The sequence below is a fragment of the Rhinichthys klamathensis genome, unplaced genomic scaffold, assembly GCF_029890125.1.
Source record: "Rhinichthys klamathensis goyatoka isolate OS25496 unplaced genomic scaffold, OSU_Roscu_1.1 h1tg000334l_1, whole genome shotgun sequence".
Taxonomy (NCBI): Eukaryota; Metazoa; Chordata; class Actinopteri; order Cypriniformes; family Leuciscidae; genus Rhinichthys; species Rhinichthys klamathensis.
The window spans coordinates 822,719-841,322 of NW_026606849.1; the positions used below are offsets into that span (position 1 = coordinate 822,719).

Below are 18,604 nucleotides of genomic sequence, written 5' to 3' on the forward strand. Positions count from 1 at the left end.
TCTCGCTCAAAACTGCTCTCTTGCTGGCTCTCGCCTCGGTCAAGAGAGTGGGCGACCTGCACGCGCTGTCATCAAGCGCTGCCTGCCTGGAGTTTGGACCCAACGACAGCAGGGTTGTCCTCAGGCCAAAACACGGGTATATTCCTAAGGTGCTCTCTACACCCTTCAGAGCACAGGTGATATATCTGGCCGCGCTATCGTCTCCAGCAGACGAAAGCGACGCTAATTTACTCTGCCCGGTCAGGGCACTCAGAGTATATTTGGAACGTTCTGCCCTGTTCAGACAGACAGAGCAATTATTCGTATGCTTTGGCGGCCGCACCAAAGGTCTCGCTGTTTCAAAGGAGAGAATATCGTGCTGGATAGTTGATGCTATAGCGCTGGCTTATGAAGCCAAGGGCCTTCAGTGCCCCTTGGGCATCAGAGCTCACTCTACGAGAGGCATGGCCTCCTCGTGGGCGTGGTCGAGTGGGATACCCATTCAAGATATTTGTGCGGCAGGGCCTCACCGTCAACATTTATCAGGTTTTATAACCTACAGGTCCCCTCATTGCACTCCAACATACTGTCGGTCTAACTATGCATAGGCTGGAGTGTGTATATGCTGAGCATTATCTCCTCCCTTATAGGGTCCGTCTCTGACTGACTTCTGACTGACTGGTTTTTCATGCATATCAGTACATAAAAATGTGCTTGTGTGTTTCCTCTGGACGCCCATTGGGCCGTTCTACATTGTCCCTTATAAAGCCCGCCTTCGGCCGGCTCGTTGGATAATTACTTTGCTAAAAAAAAGGCTCAGGCCTCTGGCTTAATAGAGTGAAGTCAGCACGCACGGCGTTTTACATGGTGTTCCCATAGCGTAAACTACTTACGCAATAGGAGGAACCTCTCGAAAGGGAACGACTCGGTTACTGACGTAACCTCGGTTCCCTGAGAGGAGGGAACGAGTATTGCGTAAGCTGCCGTGCTTGTGCTTGGTCAGTTTGCTTCAGTCGATTGAACCTAAAGAACTCAGACGACGGGGCGCCCAATATATAGCCCTTGGCCACGCCCATCTTGGCGGGCTCTGACGCGCGTGGGCTCGAAGCATGCTCATTGGAAGCGGGTTCAGAGTCGCCCCGTCATAGGTTCGTGCAGTTGCCGCAGCACAGCCAACGACCGAGCTGCCTCGCTCACTGCTGTATGCTGTGCAGCTGCAATGCATTTTACATAAAGACTTCAATATTTCTCGAGAAAAGGAGTTTTCCCATAGCCTAAGCTACTTACGCAATACTCGTTCCCTCCTCTCAGGGAACCGAGGTTACGTTAGTAACCGAGTCGTTAGTCGAGCTACACAAAAGCCAATCAGAAAATAGCACTATTTTATGAGTACGATTTAACGCAACAACCAATGAAAAAAAAGAAGAAAATTCTCAAAAAGAGAAAAAAGAAGAAAAACCTCAACCAAATCCTAATCCAACCCTAACCCTAGAGTACATGTTGTTTATCAATATTACTCAGTACTTAAATATATAATTACACTATAACAATGACATTTTAAAATAGTGTTACCAAATAAACTGTAACCCCCTGTAGTAACTCTATAATATTCTCGTAATGATCTCAGATTTGACAGGACAACATGAAGCTTCAGTTCTCATCACAGTGTTGATGCTGCACTCAGACATTAAATAACACTGTGTTTGCCATTCAAAACGTTTAGACGATAAAGTTCCTCATGCTTATCGATGTGAATAACCACATCCTGACGAAAGAGTGCAGATATGAATCATTCTTCTGTCACAGTGGTTAAAAACAGCTGAAGTGAGGAATCATATAAAGATATGTTCTGAACATCTTTCTGCACACTGCAGTACCACAACTAGGCCTATATCGCTAAATCACTTCAGAACGAGTGTTTTCCAGCCGATGAACGATAAACACATCGACAGCCAATCAGAATCCATGCTGCTTTAAGAGCTCGTGCATTTAAAGAGACAGACGACAACAAAAACCCCTGCAGAATAAACAGAACAATATCGTCTGATTATTCGAAAAACAGCACTGGATTATTATACTGGACTATTTATGAAGTGTGTGTACGTGATGGACACTTTACTAACCCATGAAAGGATTTATGAATGACAGTGAAGCAACTGACGCTGGTAGGTCACATGACAGAAACAACATGGCGGATTGAGTGCGTCCGAATTTCATTATTACTATATAGAATGTACTATTTTAACAGTAAATTCAATTTCAAATGTAGTGCCTATGCAGTATTTTAGACGCAGCACAAGTCAGTCTAAATCGACCACATCATTCTCAGTCCAGGTATATGACCCAGCTTGACTCAGCTAATCAGACCGAATCCATGTGAAATACCATTAGAAACTGGTTTTATCTGGATTTCCCAGCGATACACACAGATACTCTTCTGCTCTCTGACTCATTCCTCACTGTTTCTCTGTCAGTGTTCTTTGTTTCTTCATTGTTCGAGTGTCACATGAAGTGGTGCTCTTTTAAACAGAGCATTATATATGCATGATGATCAATAGACAGATGAACAGTGAAAGCACTTCAGTAATATTACTGCCTTACTAATATTTCTGTCATTTCTCTGTCCATTTAAAGAGAAAAAAACAGAAATGAGTTTCTGTCCGTCCGTCTATAAGTAATAACTACGGATTATTAAAAAGTGCAATATGCATTTATGCCTGAAAATACTGTAGTTATTTAAATCCATCAATTTAAGTAACTATAATTCTTAATTAAAATGTGCACACAAATGAAATAACACCATATAGAGTTTTAAAAATGAGGAAAAACAAATTTCATGTAAATATTTGGCTACAAATGATATCCTTGCTGGGAGAGTCCAACAGAAAGAAGCATTTAGACTGGATTGTATCGACAAACACAATCCTGAAAATGCAGACATTTACAACACAAGCTGGCAGAACACTGCAGTTTCAGGCCGGAGAGTTGTGGGAATCAGAGACGGAGTGTAGGATCACTTCTGCCTAGATCCGACACTAACATTAGCCAAAGCTATCCAGAAATGCAATGAAATGAATTGATGAATGTTACATGGATCTGAATCATCAGCAGCTCATGCAATCAGAGGGAAAGCCTCGACACATGACGGAAAAGGGAAGCAGATGTGGACATTCTTGTAAGGATTGTCCTTGCGAACGAAGCAGAGTGCCGAACATGCGAGAGAAAAGCCCACTTTGCAGCTGCATGTGGAACGTATAAACTGACAGAGAAATGAAGAAGTGTGAGGATTGTGCTTTCCTCTGTGAACTCTCACAGCTGTGACTCCGATCCACGGGACATCTCCAGAGAGAACACCAGTCCTGTGTGGGCCAGGGCATAACATTCAAGATGTTTTCAGTGTGTCCTGACACCCTAACCCTAACTCAGCACTCAAGACGTGTGTGTGAACAAACTCACTGAATCTCCTCTGGGTCTTCAGCTATAGAGGTGAATGAGTGTCTTTCAGACGCACTGACATAAACCTTACAGGAGAATGTGTGAAAGATTCTGTTTTTGAGTAATGATTCTGAACAGCCGTTTCACTGACACTGTTGTCTTAGTTATAGACTGGGATATACACTCACCTAAAGGATTATTAGGAACACCTGTTCAATTTCTCATTAATGCAATTATCTAATCAACCAATCACATGGCAGTTGCTTCAATGCATTTAGGGGTGTGGTCCTGGTCAAGACAATCTCCTGAACTCCAAACTGAATGTCAGAATGGGAAAGAAAGGTGATTAAAGCAATTTTGAGCGTGGCATGGTTGTTGGTGCCAGACGGGCCGGTCTGAGTATTTCACAATCTGCTCAGTACTGGGATTTTCACGCACAACCATTTCTAGGGTTTACAAAGAATGGTGTGAAAAGGGAAAAACATCCAGTATGCGGCAGTTCTGTGGGCGAAAATGCCTTGTTGTTGCTAGAGGTCAGAGGAGAATGGGCCGACTGATTCAAGCTGATAGAAGAGCAACTTTGACTGAAATAACTACTCGTTACAACCGAGGTATGCAGCAAAGCATTTGTGAAGCCACAACACGCACAACCTTGAGGCGGATGGGCTACAACAGCAGAAGACCCCACCGGGTACCACTCATCTCCACTACAAATAGGAAAAAGAGGCTACAATTTGCAAGAGCTCACCAAAATTGGACAGTTGAAGACTGGAAAAATGTTGCCTGGTCTGATGAGTCTCGATTTCTGTTGAGACATTCAGATGTTAGAGTCAGAATTTGGCGTAAACAGAATGAGAACATGGATCCATCATGCCTTGTTACCACTGTGCAGGCTGGTGGTGGTGGTGTAATGGTGTGGGGGATGTTTTCTTGGCACACTTTAGGCCCCTTAGTGCCAATTGGGCATCGTTTAAATGCCACGGCCTACCTGAGCATTGTTTCTGACCATGTCCATCCCTTTATGGCCACCATGTACCCATCCTCTGATGGCTACTTCCAGCAGGATAATGCACCATGTCACAAAGCTCGAATCATTTCAAATTGGTTTCTTGAACATGACAATGAGTTCACTGTACTAAAATGGCCCCCACAGTCACCAGATCTCAACCCAATAGAGCATCTTTGGGATGTGGTGGAACGGGAGCTTCGTGCCCTGGATGTGCATCCCACAAATCTCCATCAACTGCAAGATGCTATCCTATCAATATGGGCCAACATGTCTAAAGAATGCTTTCAGCACCTTGTTGAATCAATGCCACGTAGAATTAAGGCAGTTCTGAAGGCGAAAGGGGGTCAAACACAGTATTAGTATGGTGTTCCTAATAATCCTTTAGGTGAGTGTAGATATCGACTGGGATTAGGGATGGGAATCGAGAACCGGTGCCCAGTGAATCGATTCCTTGGAACCGTTATCATGCCTGCTTAACGATTCCGCTTATCGGTTCCGCTCGTTGCAAATGTGTCATGACGTCACGGTCGACCATCACCGATGGTCAAATTACAAGTATTCTGTGTTGTTATGCGTGATTATAAATGCATGATCGTCTTCAACAGCGGACTCGTTGACGGATGCGCGCGTCTCTAGGGTAACATATACACTGATGAATGAGCGCTGCTTTTAAATGAACATTTCTTTAAAACAAAATTGATTTGACAGAATTTCATTTTCTTAATGGCATAAACAGACTTTAGTCCCATGAAACTTAAACTGGAAACCGTGTCGTCTTTCTTTGGCACAAGAAAATAATGACTGTAAAAGCCTGAGCTTCAGTATCTCTGCCCATCGCTGTATCTCTGCTGAGTGCAGACGAAGGTGAGGAGTGAACGTCGAGGCGAGGTGGTTTGCAAGCACTGGAGTGTGTATTCAATTTTGATTGTTTTCAAAAATGCCCCTGATGCTCCTGAGTAAATCAATAGAGGCTGAATGATATCGTGTGCTAAACGGCAGAGAGTGGGGAATGACTGTGTGTGTCCCCATCACAGCGTATATTGACTTCTACAGAGGATGTGGAACGGTCATTGATTGCACATATAAAACACATCAGTGCTGAACGGCTCTCGTGCCAAACAGTGTCTCCCCTCATTCAGTCTCCAGCATGGTTATGTTCGGGATTAGGTGTGGGGTTAGGATTAGGTGTGGGGTTAGGATTAGGTGTGGGGTTAGGATTAGGTGTGGGGTTATGATTAGGTGTGGGGTTAGGATTAGGTGTGGGGTTAGGATTAGGTGTGGGGTTATGATTAGGTGTGGGGTTAGGATTAGGTGTGGGGTTAGGATTAGAATGCAGCTTTACCCCGACGCGAGGCGACAACACAGTCGGCTTTCATCAGCGCTAGTTCGTCGGCGTCGGCTTGGTGTGTTCCAGGCTTTCTAACCGAACCCTGACACGCTTCTGAGGGCTTACCATGCGTCTGCATGGTTGGAGAGTGGTTGAATAAGTGCGCCCAGACAGCAACAGTGTCGGCCCAGATCCGGCCCACATCTGAGCCGTGTGGAATCCATCTGGCCGGATCTGGGCCGACACTGTTGCTGTCTGTCTCGCTTCATTGAAGCATCACTCATGATGACTGATGTCTGTTTGTGTGTGTGAGAGATCGCGTCGGAGGCGATGGTTCTCGCCCTGGTGTCGGTCACACAGACAGGAGACGGGGTTTGAACACTTAAAGGGATAGTTCACCCAAAAATGAAAAGTCTGTCATCATCTACTCACCCTGAGTAACAATCTTACATTCAAAGCAACACACGGCTGCCGCTCTGGAAAACCTTGCAGTCAAAATGAGTGAAAGAGGAAAAAAGGATGATTTAGTCACATTGTGTAAATCTTTTCAGCCGTAAATGCACTCATCATGTCTCTCCTACAAATGACTTTTACCAGAGCGGCGTCTTAATCGCTGTGGATTGCCAGACTCGCAGAGGACTGTCTTCATCATGTGTGTCATAGAGCACTCGCACTCGCTGTCGACATGATTAAATGCACTGCATAAGTTGCACACTGTTACATACTTTAGCATTGCACCATTAAATTTGGAACATAAGTTCAACTTATAAACACTGTTCTCACGCACACATACTGTGATTTAGGCCATGTCCACACGGACACGGGTATTTTTATAACCGGAGTTTTTCCTACAGCGTTTTAAAAAAAAATCCCGTCCACACATGCTCGGTCTCCATCTACATGAAAACGTAAAAACACGCAATCAAGCGCGGTCAAGAGCATGCCACGCCAGCAGGCGGCGATATAAACCTTAACCCTAAAGCCACGTTGGCCAATCAGAAGCGCAAATCTGATGTCAAACACAGCTGATAACGGCGCACACTCTGACGTCGCAAGGCAAAAACCCCGGTTTCACTGTCTACACGACAACACTGTAACCGGCGTTTCTGAAAATCCTCACCCTGGTAGGGGTTTTCAAAAATGTTCGGTTTCAGTGCGTTTTCGTGTGGACGAACGGCCGAACCGCGTAAAAAAAGTCACGGTTATAAAAATACCCGTGTCCGTGTGGACAGGGCCTTAGTTTTTGGATGTTTTATATCATTAACTTCAACAAAGCTTTTGTGTTGAACACGAGTCACAGAAGCATCAGTTTCACCTTACGCCACTGGCTTGTGTTTGTGCTGAACACCTGCAATCACACACACACACACACACACACACACACACACACACACACACACACACACACACACACACACACACACACACACACACACACACACACACACACACACACACACACACACACACACACATTCGGTCGGTTTGCATGATTGACACATCCGAGAAATTTACCATCAGCAGACTGTTGATTACTCGCTGTGTTTGTGTCTCGGGACGCATTAGAAGAGTGTGATCGTGTGAAATGTCAGTATTAATGAGCACGAAGATAATATAGTTTTCATAGAAGGTCGCACACACTGTGTGCACTTTTTCATTTATGGTTCATTTCTTTTGTATGTGGGCAGACTGACACACACACACACACACACACACACACGCACACACACTTTGTTCACCCTTCTCTGTAGGCTATACTGTAGTATAGATCCATTTCCATTTCAGTTTGTGAGCAATTATTTACAATGCTTTGTTATTGCACAAAAGGTAAAGAAATAAGAGCCTTGAAACATGTCATCTGATCTCAGGCTATGAATGTCTGAATGGAGAGTGTATTGTTTAGTGAAAAGAGTTTTACACCTCATTTAGTCCCTGTAGGACAGAGAGAGAGAGAGAGAGAGAGAGAGAGAGAGAGAGAGAGAGAGAGAGAGAGAGAGAGAGAGATAGAGGGAGAAAGAGAGAGAGGGAGAGAGAGAGAGAGAGTGAGAGAGAGTGAGAGAGAGAGAGAGAGAGAGTGAGAGAGAGTGAGAGAGAGAGAGAGAGAGAGAGAGAGAGAGAGAGAGAGAGAGAGAGAGAGAGAGAGAGAGAGAGAGAGAGAGAGAGAGAGCGGGGAGCGAGAGAGAGAGAGAGAGAGAGCGAGCGGGACCAGAGAGAGAGAGAGAGAGAGAGAGAGGGAGAGAGAGAGGGAGAGAGAGAGAGAGAGAGAGAGAGAGAGAGAGAGAGAGAGAGAGAGAGAGAGAGAGAGAGAGAGAGAGAGAGAGAGAGAGAGAGAATGAGCACAATGACAGACTGAACACAAAAGCCCTCTTTATGTTAAAATAAATGCTTGAAAAGTAACATCATCCGTTTCCGGACCGAAGTGTAAAACTTCTACGAGAGCTGCTTAAGTTGCTCTTTGGAATAGTTTCTGTTCTCTTACGAGAGGTTCTCTCGTACTGTGTAATATCTTACGCTAGGGGAAAACCTCTTTTCCACGAGATATTGAAGCCAAAAATGATCCTTAATTTTGAATTAATGTAAAAGGCGTTGCGGCAGCATGCAGACATAGGCAAGGCGGCTCGCGTGCCTATTGGCTGTCCTGCAGCAACTGCAGCAGCCTATCAAGAGAGGCCCTTTGGTGACGGTCCAATGGGGGTGCTTCGCGCCCACTGCGTCACCTTCCCGCCGACGCGGGCGTGGCCTAGCCCTATAAATATAGCTAGATGGGCTGATATAACTGGTTTTTCATCTCTTCAGCGAAGCTCACGCATCGCTGGATCCGGAGTGAGAAGCCGCGCCGTTGACAAAGCCTTTCTGCGGGACGAGCCTCTGCATCTGAAGTCGCTGGCCTTCATCTCGCCGCACCTGCTACGCTATCCGGCGTCTGTATCCTTTTACACTCTGCAAAGTGTGTGCTCGTCGTCGCGACTCACACTCTCTCTCTCTTTATCTTTAGTGTATTTTGCTAGTAAAGATGCTTCGTTCCTGTGGCTCGTGCTGAGCCGCACGCAGCGACGGGGACCGCCATTTCATCTGCGTTTCCCGCCTGGGTAAGGATCATGCAGCTCTCGCGCTCGCTGACGGCGGCTGCCATCATTGCGAGCTGTTGCCATGGTGACTCTGAGGACTCGCCTGGCATTTTTGCTGTGAGTCTGCACTTCCGCCCGGTGTAGTGCCGCGCCGTAAAAGCCTTCTCCAGCCGTGAAAGCTCGCCGGTTCGCCCACCAGCTTCATCAGCTTCACTCGAGTCGTTCACTGACGGACAACGGCTGCCGCGCGCCGCCGCTTCCGCCATTAATGACGACGAGATAGCTGCATCTGTGGAGAAGGCCAGCTGCTCTATCCTGGCATCGGACAGTGAGGATTGGGCGAGCTCTGTGGAGCTCCCTCCCCCTTCTGCCCGCGAGTCGTCAGGGAAACGGGCCAGCATCAAAACCGCGGCTAGCTTTCTTTACGTTATAAGAAAGCTACCCCGCCCCCACCCCCGTGGGCATGCGTCACAGGCGAAATTAGGAAAGAGTGTGTTTTAGTCCCGCCGAGGCCGGACCAATCTCCATTTCTCAAACATTTCTCAGCTCCTCTTAGTTTGAGCGCCTGAAAATATCAATATTGCAGCAATGAGCCTGTTGTATAACACGCATGCCTGCAAACAAACGCCGACACACACAAAACTGTGATGACGCTCTCTTATCTGCTCGAGCTAATTGAAGATTATGTCGTTTCCCCCTGTGGCTCAGTGGTGAAACCCAAAGCCTTCACGCGAGAGGCTCTCGCAGTATTTAGTCTCACTGAACTTTTCGCTCGTTCAGTTCCAGAAAATGCGACTGTTCCAGTGTATTTTGCAGTAAACAAGCCGGTTCCACGGCCCGCTTGCCTGCACACAAATGCCGTTTCCACGGTGACCCAGATAAATCACATAAGCAGTGTATTTTCTGGTATTCCGGCCACAGCCGATGGTGTTATGAGTGTAATAAAAATGCCCACAGCCCAGTGTTCATTTATACACACAAACACAGCCCGCCACAGTGCAGGGCTCGCACAAATAAAATCGACTCATGTCAATTGTGCATTAAACGTAGTGAACGTGCCCACGACTCAGTGCCCACAAACACTACACACCACATGTCCCACGGTTTCTGTAAAAACGAAACCAACACACATACAGTCAGCTCAGGCCGACGGTGTTTTCAGTGCAGTAAATGTGCCCGCTGTCCCGCGCCCACATTCACTCACAGACATGTTAAGCCCCACGGGGCTCGCCCCGCTCTCTCTCTCTCAGCAAACTGCTATAAGGGAATCGAGGGCGGCCAGGCTGCCCGTCGCGATCGGCGCGCCCCCCGCCTCGGTCACTGCAAGCACAGTGTTTACGTTACAGCACACCAAAGCTCTCCTGTCGCCACTATGTCGCGGCCAGAGCCCAGATCTCATTCTACCCCTAGCTATTCATGCAAATGCGTGGGCACAGCTTCCCGGGGTATCAGAATCGGTGCTGAACACTATAAAAGAGGCTCTTCGCTGCAGTTCGCTCGACGTCCCCGCCGCTACACGGCGCGTGCCGAATCTACGGTAAAAACCGAAGTAGCCCATCTACTTCGAGCCGAAATAGCGACACTATTGAGCAAAGGGGCAATAGAGCCTTAATCTCAAGCTCAGAGCAGATATTTTCTGGTACCGAAAAAAGACGGGGGTCTCAGACCCATTCTAAATCTAAGACAGCTGAACAGAGCGCTTATGAAACGCCAGTTCAGAATGCTCACAACCAGGAAAATCCTCACGCAAATTTGCCAAGGGGACTGGTTTATGTCAATAGATCTGAAGGACGCTTATTTCCAGATACAAGTAGCTTCACGTCACAGGCGATTTTTGAGATTCGCCTTCGAGGGCCAGGCATATCAATACACAGTCCTAACGTTTGGCCTGTCCCTTGCACCCTGTACATTTACAATGTGCATGGACGCGGCTCTCGCACCCCTGCGACTTCGGGGCATGCGAGTTTTGAACTACTTGGACGATTGGCTTATTCTAGCTCGATCTCATTCAGAGCTCATAGAACACAGGACCATATTACTCAAGCACCTCGAGAATCTGGGTCTCACAGTCAATTGGGCGAAAAGTTTGCTGTCTCCCAGCCAGGAAATATCCTTTCTGGGTACAGAACTGAACTCGCTGTCTATGACAACGCGACTGTCGCCAGAGCGCAGACTGAACATTCAGCGCATCACGAAATTCGGCGTCAGACCCCGAAACCTTTACAGGCTGACGGAATGCCTCCTGGTCTGGGCTCAGCACAATCTGCGCTCACTGAGAGCAGCACATGTGCCTGGTCAACTGAATTTGGGGCCAGACAGACTGTCCAGGAACAATGTTCCAGCAGGAGAATGGTCTCTGCACCCGCAGACGGTCCTTCTGCTGTGGGAGACATTCAGCAGAGCGCAGGTAGACCTGTTTGCGTCCCAAGAGAACGCTCACTGTCCGAAGTTTTTCACCAAGAGCAGGGATGCGCTGGCCCACGTCTGGCCCCGCTGCCCGCTCTATGCTTTCCCCCAGTTTCGCTCCTGCCTCAGGTGTTGGAACTAATTAAGGAAAACGGATGCTCAGTGCTTCTTGTGGCTCCGCTCTGGACAAACCAAGCTTGGTTCCCAATCTTGATGCAGCTGACGAGCACTGCCCCATGGCCAATACCAATGAGGAAAGACCTCCTCTCTCAGGCCGAGGGCTCGATTTGGCATCCTCGCGCGGAGCTGTGGTCCCTGCACGCATGGACCATAAACGGGTACCCGCAAATCTCCCCAAGGGAGTGCTAAACACGATCACGCAGGCTAGAGTGCTGTCTACTAGACGACTCTATGCCTCAAAATGGTCGGTGTTTGCTGGCTGGTGCAAAGCCCGAGGCTTTTTACCCCTAGACTGCGGGGTTACGGAAGTGCTTTCCTTCCTTCAAGAGCTGCTGGATAAGGGCAGAACCCCATCCACGCTCAAAGTTTATGTGGTGGCCATAGCTGTGTTTACAAAACCCGCGACTGGCCAGTCAATGGGGAAAAATGATCTGGTCATCCGCTTCCTAAAAGGAGCTAAGAGGCTGAATCCTCCCAAACCCCCCTCAATCCCCATGTGGGACCTTTCCACGGTTCTGGAAGCCATGAAAGGTGCCCCGACTAGCCAGGTCGAAACAGAACCTATCCAGATGGATAGTTGACGCCATAGCGCTGGCATACACGTCAAAGGGCCTTAAGTGCCCTTTAGGTGTTAGAGCGCACTCCACAAGAGGCATGGCCTCGTCGTGGGCTTGGTCTAGCGGGATTACCTTACAGGATATCTGTATGGCGGCAGGCTGGGGCTCCCCGTCTACATTTATAAGAATTTATAACCTAGAGGTTCCCGCCTTACAGGCTAAACTATTGTTGGTATAAAATCGAGTATTGTCTGCCCCGTTGCTTCGGCGCAGAATACTACAATCGCTTGAGCACTGCTGACCGATTAAAATTTCCCCATGGGCAAAAGACCCATACTGTTACACATTTCAGGCCGAACGGTTTCACCCTGACTGTGTGTAACACTGTGACAGTGATTAGATCCTTTGGGATGCTAACTTATTGGGAATGAGACTGCTAGCCTCTCTTCTCAGACTCTGTGTGAGTCCCTGGTGATTGTGCACTATATGAGCCCTGGGCTACTGCCCTTGGGACTTTGGTGTTGGATCCCAGCACGCACGGCGTTTTACACTGTGTTCCCCTAGCGTAAGATATTATGCAGTATGAGAGAACCTCTCGTAAGAGAACATACTCGGTTACTAACGTAACCTCGGTTCTCTCCAGAAGAGGGAACGAGTACTGCGTATCTTGCCATGCCTGCAACACGCTCTGGTTCGCTTCGGCGATGAAAAACCAGTTATATCAGCCCATCTAAATATTTTTATAGGGCTAGGCCACGCCCGCTTCGGCGGGAAGGTGACGCAGTGGGCGCGAAGCGCCCCCATTGGACCGTCACCAAAGGGCCTCTCTCGATAGGCTGCTGCAGTTGCCGCAGGACAGCCAATAGGCACGCGAGCCGCCTTGCCTATGTCTGCATGCTGCCGCAACGCGTTTTACATTAATTCAAAATTAAGGATAATTTTTGGCTTCAATATCTCGTGGAAAAGAGGTTTTCCCCTAGCGTAAGATATTACGCAGTACGAGAGAACCTCTTCTAGAGAGAACCGAGGTTACGGTAGTAACCGACTACGTTATCTATCGGAGTGGAGACGATGTTTGACTCTCATGCTAAACACGTGTTTTTTATATTTTGGTTGTGTATTGTTACTGTGGCGACATTAGGGTGATTTCTCTGAAAGTGTGAGTCTGAGGAGATATCACACACACTCAGTGAAGAACACAGTTTATGATGCGTCTCACACTGACGATACGCCTGTCTACAGTCTACATTCTCCAGGCTACCAAATATCGTCTTTTTTTTCAATATATGTGAATAATGTCTTGGAAAAAAAATGGAAATCTGCATACTCGGAACATTCATTGCTTTTATTTTTAAATAATTTATTATTATTTTAAATACAACTCCACTTTAAAAATTTAAAATTCAGTTTTGAACCTAATGCTTGTTTACGGTCATCTTTGAGTTTCTTAGTTTGCTTGAGAGAGGAATGAAAGATGGAGAGGTTTGTGGAAATACTGTTATTATACGGGTTTGACAGCATATGTGTTGAAAATTAGGTTGAAAAGGGTCACATGATCCAAACAGTTGCTTGGCAACCCTGAATCGTGCTGGTTTTGAGGGTTTGGGGGTGTCGTGTGTGTGTGTGTGTGTGTGTAGGGGTTTAAGTACTGGGTGATTCAGAGTTAAGGAATCTATACACAGATATATTTCCTAAAGATAGATGATAACTATGATATAATACCGTACTTAAACTACGTTACGCCTGTGCTGCAGCTTTTTACTGTAACGTATGCGACTTTAGCTGTTATCTGATGGCGAACTCGGACAGGTTTAAAGGAGTGAGCGACTGCTGGAAATGAAGCGTTTGCCGGTGTGTGGGAACTGGGAACAGTAGATTGCCAGTGTGTGGGAACTGGGAACAGTAGATTGCCGGTGTGTGGGAACTGGGAACAGTAGATTGCTGGTGTGTGTTCGGGGAAGTTAATGTCGCCGGTCTTCGATTGGGACGAGTTCGTCACGCATCATCAGTTCCTCCTGTCGGGATAATATTGTTTATTCCCCTTATAAAGCTGACAGGAGGACTGAAGGACAAACTCGGTCATTTGAGAGTTTTATAATTAAAACACATGGTGAAAATCCAGCGTTTAATGTTGTTTATGTGTCTATGTGGTGTGTTTAATACGCTTTAAGACACACCATGTGTAAGTTCATAAGTCGACAGCATTGCTGAGTATTTTCTGCTTAAAACTGCAGTGAACCAAAGACAGTCTCAAAAACACGGGTTGAAATCGCTGGTGTTTCTGACGTCACAAACGACCTTGTAACCAATCAGATCAACGTGTGATCGTCAACCAGTGGATCTCTGAGCTGAGGGAGTGAGTGGAGGCGGGGCTCATTTGCATATTCATAGACCCGCGAATACTAAATGGGGCAAGGGTGTCGAGTTACATTCAAGATATTTTAAGTCATGAAGACTTGACAAAAATAATGTAATTTTGCTGATCAAAGATGAGTTTTAAGGGATACAATTATTGATTCTACACACGGTGAGATATGGCGTCGGTCTGTGTCTTCGTTCAGAGGTCAACATTGATCCAGGGGTTGCATGTGCTAAATTTATGTGTAATAAACGGAAAAAGTCAATATTCAATTAAAATGACTATTTGGCACTGCAATATAACCTCAAAGGGAGACGGCATCCCGACAGACAGAACACTAAACAGTTCGGCAAATATATGGCTTTTACACGTAGATATAAGCTATAGTGATGAACACTTCGTGAAGCTTTACGAACCATTAGTTTGGAGCCAGTGATTCTGAGCGCGTATCAAACTGCCACAGTCACGTGACTGCAGTAAACGAGGCGTCGCTGCGTCATAGCAGGGCGGGGACTTGAGATTAGACCAGCCGTAACAACATTTACCGGCCATGAAACTGTTCTTGCAAAAACTGCTTAAAATACTACACTCTAAAAATGCTGGGTTGTTTCAACCCACGTTTGGGTCAAATATGGACGAACCCAACTCTTGTGTTTGAAAGTTTTATTTAAAAAGTCCAACCAACGGTTGTCCATATTTGACCCAAACATGGGTTGAAACAACCCAGCATTTTTTAAAGTGTAGCCTATCTAATATCTAAACATTATTAAAGACAAGTAAACTGTCATTATAAATAAGAACAAATAAAAACAATATAACAAAGATACAAGTGAAATAAGCAGTGGTTTTCAGGTACAGAAATTTTATAAAGTAGCCTAAGCAAATGTAAAGAAAAAAAAAAATCTTCGCATATTCTTTACATTATAAATTAATGATACATTACCATATCAATTAATCCTTATTAAAGATATTCAGTCAAGAGTAATGAGTGATTTTTTCTTTGTCCATTGGTGTTTAATTAAAGTAGCCCTGTAGTTAATTATTTTATCCCTTAAACCTCGACACCCTTGCCTCATTTAGTATTCGCGGGTCTATGAATATGCAAATGAGCCCCGCCTCCACTCACTCACTCACTCACTCAGAGATCCACTGGTTGACAATCACACGTTGATCTGATTGGTTACAAGGCAGACTGATCTCATGAAATGGCGTATGTATGACACGCCAATTCGTATTTCCATTTTTGGCGTGCTATCAACACGCATAATCGCTTTTCAGCGTGTTTATCAACGCCTTTGACTTAACGTCATATTACTGTATTATGCATATATAAATATATGACCTACCCCAACCCCGTCCCTAAACCTACCCGTCACTGGGGTTAATACCATTTATGAGTCTTCTCCTACCATCCTAGGAAAAGAAATATCGCTCCACAGATGTAGATATAGATTTTGCTTCGTTTCGCTCGGACATTTAACGGCGTAGACATACACGCGGAATCACTCGGACATTTAATGGCGTAGACATACACGCAAAAGATTTCGGCGTGGACATACACGCGGATATTTCAAAATGCGTATAGATAACACGCCACTTGAATTGAAAGTGGCGTGTATGTTTACGCAAAGTCATGATGTCATGTTGTACAAGGTCGTTTGTGACGTCAGAAACGCCAGCGATTGCAAACCGTGTTCATGAACTCGCCGTCGCTGATTTCTCCAGTCTCACGGCGCTTGACGAGTGTTCGTCTCAGGCTCTGGTCATAACGCTTTACAAACTGAATACATTTATAAGCACAGACCGTGGAATCAGCTTTTTATTACAGAAATTTAATTTAATCATCAGTTCTTCAACATTGACTTTACACACACAGACACGGAGACCTAAGAGCCGTAGTAGCGCAGGACTCTGTCATCCGTGGGTTTGAGGATCTTCCTGTCGGCCATGTTGACGACCCATCCGGGAGCCAAGCCGAAGAAGATCTGCCGCGGGTCCTTCCTCTGCGCCAGCATCTCGAAGTGCTCGTCCGCGCCGACGTCCGGCAGCCGGTAGCCGTACTTCTGCGCCAGACGCACGCGCGCGGCCCGCACCTGAGCCGGGTCCGACAGGTAGCCGCGGTTACTGGCGTCGGTGTAATACGGCAGAAGCTCCTCACCGGGAAGCAGACGCTTGGGGATCGGCTCGCCAGACATGAGGAAGGGCACGGGCTTGATGAGGACTTCTGGAACACACACACACACGTATACACACACATACACACACACACGTATACACACACATACACACACACACGTATACACACACATACACACACACACACACGTATACACAAACATACACACACGTATACACAAGCATACACACACACACACACACACATATACACACACGTATACACAAACATACACACACGCGCATATAGACAAACACACACGCCCACACACGTATACACAAACATACGCACACGTATACACAAACATACACACACGCACGCACACACACACACACATACACACACAAACGCACGCGTACACGTATACACAAACATACACACCCGTATACACAAACATACACACAAACGCACGCGTACACACACATACGCGTACACACACATACGCGCGCACACACACAAACATATACACACAAATATACACAAACAGACACATACACACACACACGTATACACAAAAATACACACACACACGCACGCACGCACACACACACACACACACACACACACACACACACACACACACACACACACACACACACACGTATACACAAGCATACACACACACACACATATACACGCACGCACACACACACACGTATACACACACACACACACACGCAAGCACCCACACACACGTATACACAAACACACACACGCACAAACACACATACACACACACGTATATACAAACATACACACACGCGCACGCACACACACACACGTATACACAAACACGCACACGTATACACAAACATACGCACACACACACACACACACACACACACACACACACACACACACACACACACACACACAAACACATATACACAAACAGACACACACAAACATATACAAACAGACACACACAAACAGACACACACATACACACACACAGAAATCTTATCAGTACGGGTTTGATCTATCCCAACGATGCTCCCATGAGCCTCTGGATTGCGATAAACGCATCATATCAAGAGTGTGTGGAATATCACACACTGTGTGGCTTCACAGTTCTGCAGTGCATCTTATTTGACATGCATTGGTAAATCAATTATATTTTCACTTGATTACATTTTAAAAGCTTAATTAAATTGTTTAAGTTTATATAAAAGGTGCTCCAGAGATCGACACACACTACGATCGGGAAGAGTCTTCTGCTCACCAAGGCTGCATTTATTTGATTAAAAATACAAACAAAAAACAGTAATATTGTTAAATATTATGACAAACTAAAACTGAATATATAGTAGGGGTGTAACGATTCGTTTTAACAACGATTCGATTCGTATCACGATTCGTGGTTGTCGATACGATTCAAGGACGATATTGGTTCATTTAGAACGATACGATCCAAATCGATTCAGTGACTTGAAATCGATTCAGTAACTTTTTAGCCAAAAATTCAACCAGTGTGACTGAAATAAATACCTTACTGGACAGTGCGGGTAAAGTTTCCTAGATTCATGTTTCTTGTAAGGGAATCAATCAGGTATCAATTAATTCTAGATATAAACTAGGGCTGCATGATTTGGGGAAAATGTCATATTGCGATTATTGAGGTCAATATTGCGATATGCAATTGCGATATAATAAACAAATGATTTCATGAGTGAACTTGCTTGGTTCTCAAGGAAAATGCACACACAGATTAGTGATGCTGAAATGTGTATTTCTCAAACTTGTAACAACAACTAGATGATTAATAACACCTATAATGATCAATAAGCCATTGATGTCTGGACAAAAATGTCTGGACATTCCTGTCTAACAGGCAGGAGATACAGATATTGAATTAAGTTCAACAGTCTGCGCTGCAATTGCAAACATTATACATTATAGAATAATCCGTAGACATACACGCGGAATCACTCGGACATTTAATGGCGTAGACATACACGCAAAAGATTTCGGCGTGGACATACACGCGGATATTTCAAAATGCGTATAGATAACACGCCACTTGAATTGAAAGTGGCGTGTATGTTTACGCAAAGTCATGATGTCATGTTGTACAAGGTCGTTTGTGACGTCAGAAACGCCAGCGATTG

At 45.8% G+C, this 18,604-nt stretch overlaps 1 protein-coding gene across 1 annotated transcript in view; it reads right to left on the reverse strand.

The window, feature by feature from the left end:
* Nucleotides 1–18,604, reverse strand: part of rps20 (ribosomal protein S20) — a 140,473-nt gene that overhangs the window by 67,452 nt on the left and 54,417 nt on the right. The window lies entirely within an intron of this gene.